Source organism: Pteropus medius, unplaced genomic scaffold (assembly GCF_902729225.1).
Source record: "Pteropus medius unplaced genomic scaffold, Ma_sr-lr_union100, whole genome shotgun sequence".
Classification (NCBI taxonomy): domain Eukaryota; kingdom Metazoa; phylum Chordata; class Mammalia; order Chiroptera; family Pteropodidae; genus Pteropus; species Pteropus medius.
Genome location: NW_024351073.1, coordinates 13,558,392 through 13,561,937, shown reverse-complemented (window position 1 = coordinate 13,561,937; position 3,546 = coordinate 13,558,392). Strand labels below are relative to the sequence as shown.

General features: G+C 31.8%; 1 pseudogene; it reads right to left on the bottom strand.

Annotated features, from left to right (window-relative positions):
• Window positions 1-2,649: 2,649 nt before the first annotated feature.
• LOC120586398 (uncharacterized) lies at window positions 2,650-2,768 on the bottom strand (annotated as a pseudogene).
• Window positions 2,769-3,546: the final 778 nt, after the last annotated feature.

Sequence of the window (3,546 nt, the reverse complement as noted above, 5' to 3'; positions counted from 1 at the left end):
GTCTGAAAAAAAATGCAGTAGTAAGCTTAACAGAAGGCAAATCACTCATATAAGGAAAAACATGGAACTATACCGATATCTATAAAAATATGTTTATATATTGCTTTTAATTCCTTGGAGAGGAGTATAAAATTCAAGTGACAATTAAATTTTTACTTCTCTATTTGTAATTGTAAAACTCTAGCAATGTGTTTTTATTTTATTTTTTTCGTCTAAGCAATTTTATCTGAAGATTCAGAGAATTCTGTGAAGAATACATAATAATAGAAATTTTGCTTAGTTCCACACCAACAGAAGGGAATTTATACTTTTATGCCCCAAAGAATTGACTCTTTTCTCTAAATGACATATGGTATCCTTTTTCAAAATAATACTCTTGCTTTTATGCTAAATAAGTTTTTTATTTAAATCCATGCCAACATAGTAAAATTTGACAAAAAAATACAGAGCAATCAACTGAAGTAATACAGCATTCAAGTTATAAAATATTTTAATAATTTCATAGTTCTTCCTTTCATTTTAAATTGAAATTTTAGAGGAGATTTTTGGAATACATTTATGAAATGCACACACACACACACACACACACACATCTACAGACACATAAACGGCTGAAGGAAATGATTAGATCTACAATGATTTTATTAAAGATCAGAAATTAAAGTTTTTTAGACTTTCAGTGGAAGCTCATAGTAAATAAAAGTTATGGTATTTACTGGATACTATTAATCAGCCGTGCATAGAAACTTTAGACTATCTGGATTTATGCAGGTTAATTATCAGAACTGATATATAAGACCACCTGTGACAATATGATTTAAAAATTTATTTTAGAAAAATGTTTTTCAGAAAAGTAGGGCTGTAAGCCAATAAATAAGTTTATTATTTGCTTCAGGAAATTTCTGAAGACCAATTTGTGTGTGTGAATAACTCTCCTCTCAGATAATAGATTGCTCATCTGGGCAGATAGCTGTTCATTAAACAGCAGTTTACTTATGAAGACTCACTTCTAGGCCCTCAACTCACAGAGTCCCTCAATTTTAAGTGCTTATGTGATAAACTTTACCTACTCCAATTGGTTACTGGCCTTGAAAGGCTCACTTTAACCACTTGAGCCCAGACTCCAATAGCCTGTAAATATCATTATCTCTTCTAAAACACCACCTTGCTCAAGTGGTATTCTATCTTTTAGCTGTTTCTCTATTTCATTTAGCTTTGCTTAATCAATGTTTTAGTTGGTTTGTAAAGGAGTCAATAGAAAATAACCCTTGAGATTCCACAATAACCAATCAAGGACCTGTTCCCATGATGGTTCAAGATCCTGATGTTTTTCTGAGATTTCTCGAATCATACACTTGGGAAACGCCCTGATCATAGTGAAGAAATAAGTTTTGAATTGGATCTGAAGTATAATTTCTTTTCCTTGGACTCTCAAATTTTATGTTTATTTTGACATTTGGAAATGCAAACTGTTTTCTAGGAATTCTTTGATTATTTGATCATATTTTATTCTTGACAAAAACCTAAGTACTTATATTGCTAACTTTCTTCCTGTAATTTCTCATGTTTTTATAAGCCTATAAAAGGAAATTTATAGGAAGAAAAACAGGCTTACATCCAATAAATTTGTCTTTCAGTTTAATCTTAAGGACTGATGAGTTCAGAAGATCTCATGAGATCAGCATTCTTATAAGAATAAATGCAGTTTGTCTTGAGTCACCTGTCAGAATTTCATGGGAACTTTCCTTAGTCTTGTTATGTTTTACTAGGGATAATTTATTCCTGAAAGAGATTGCCACTCCAAATGTTTTGCCTGCTTGGAATTTCAAATTTATTGGGACTCAATTAAAGTAGTCCAAATACTGGGTTAGGGTCTCAAGACAAAATTCAAAAGCAATTTCTTCAACTATCTATTGCAAGACTTGGATGGATCCAACTTAGTTTAAATCCTCAACTCTTATAGGCATCCTCATATTTTTAGCAACATTTCTTTCTTCTTTTGTAACATTATATCTACTAATTTAGTAGTAAAAGATCTGTGATGAAAATGCACTTCTCAAATTGAAAATTATTTTTCAAATCCCTGAGAATCTATTCTCCTAGCTCATTCATAATTGTCTTAGCTAATTGAGTAAATTAAGGCTAAATTCTAATCTATAAATTCAACTGGATTCGCGAAGCCCATTAAGCTTGCCCAGCACTTTCGGAAACCAAAAGCTATTGAAGATTTAAAATCGTTGGAAAGCTAATAGCAAAAATGTTAAGCATACCTTATACCAGTCTATGTCTGGTTAGTATCTCTAAAGAGTGAGGCCATAGACTTGTTTAGGATCTTAAGGCCAAAACGAAAAGTCAGTTGCCATAACATATGATACTGAGTCTCAGTATTACAGTATTTTCCTTGCCACTTGCAAGTACATATCTAAAAGTGTAGACCTGGTATCAGCTTTCTTTAGTGTACCAGTAGATAATGATAGTTCACCAGCAGCATAATAATGATGATTTTATTTTTGAAATCTTTGTATTTAGTAATAATTAAATATGTTATTATACTCTTTTTTTTTAGGTGAGGAAACCCTTGGTTGACTTCACAGATTGCAAGGACCTTGTCAACTTACAATCCCTTATTTTTTAAATTTTTATTTTTTACGCCTACAGCACCTGGCCTTCCTAGGTGGTCTCCCATCCAAGTACTAACCAGGCCCGACTCTGCTTAGTTTCTGAGATCAGACGAGATCGGGCTTGTTCGGGGTAGCATGGCCGTGGACTGTTATGCTATTTAAATTAACTAATATTATTAATTTAAAAACATGTGTAATACCTATATACCAACATCTCGTTTATAGAACATTATTTTGCAATGAGGTTTTACAATTTAATCAACTCAGTCATTTAATATATGACAGATTTATAGATTCAAATGTTCACAAATATTTGTATTCTATTTTGCTAGACACATGGACTACAGTTCTCAAACTTGTTTACATTGTATTAGGCCATGAGATTAAGGTAAGAATAATGCAAGATGAATAGAAATAACTTATTCAATATTCAGACTTAGTCCTCAAATCTTTCACATGCATTTTTTTCTCATTCTGACTGACCGGAATGGCCAAATCTAAAGTAGTCTTGAAAGCAACATGCTGCAGATTGAAAAGACCGAATAACGTATATTCTTGGATGAGAACATACAGGAGGTATGCCTTGCCTATTTAAAGAACACGTCAAGTTTCTTTTGTGTTTAAGATATTATATGTTGAGCCTAGAGCCTAATTGACAAAACAACTAGCATTATTACAAATAACACAGACATCAGTAGCTTAAATAGGTCCTGTCATAACAAACCCTAAAATATTTGCACTAAATTAACATTAAATTAGCTAGTAAACCAACCTCAGAGAATTAAAAAATGAAAAACTAGTACAGTCATTTAAAAAAAAAAATGTCAAAACTGTCATCTGAAGTTAATTGGAGTTCAATCAATGCCACTAGGTCATCACATTTGAGAAAAGCCAGGTTATTGTGTATTTGTTCACATTTACTTTA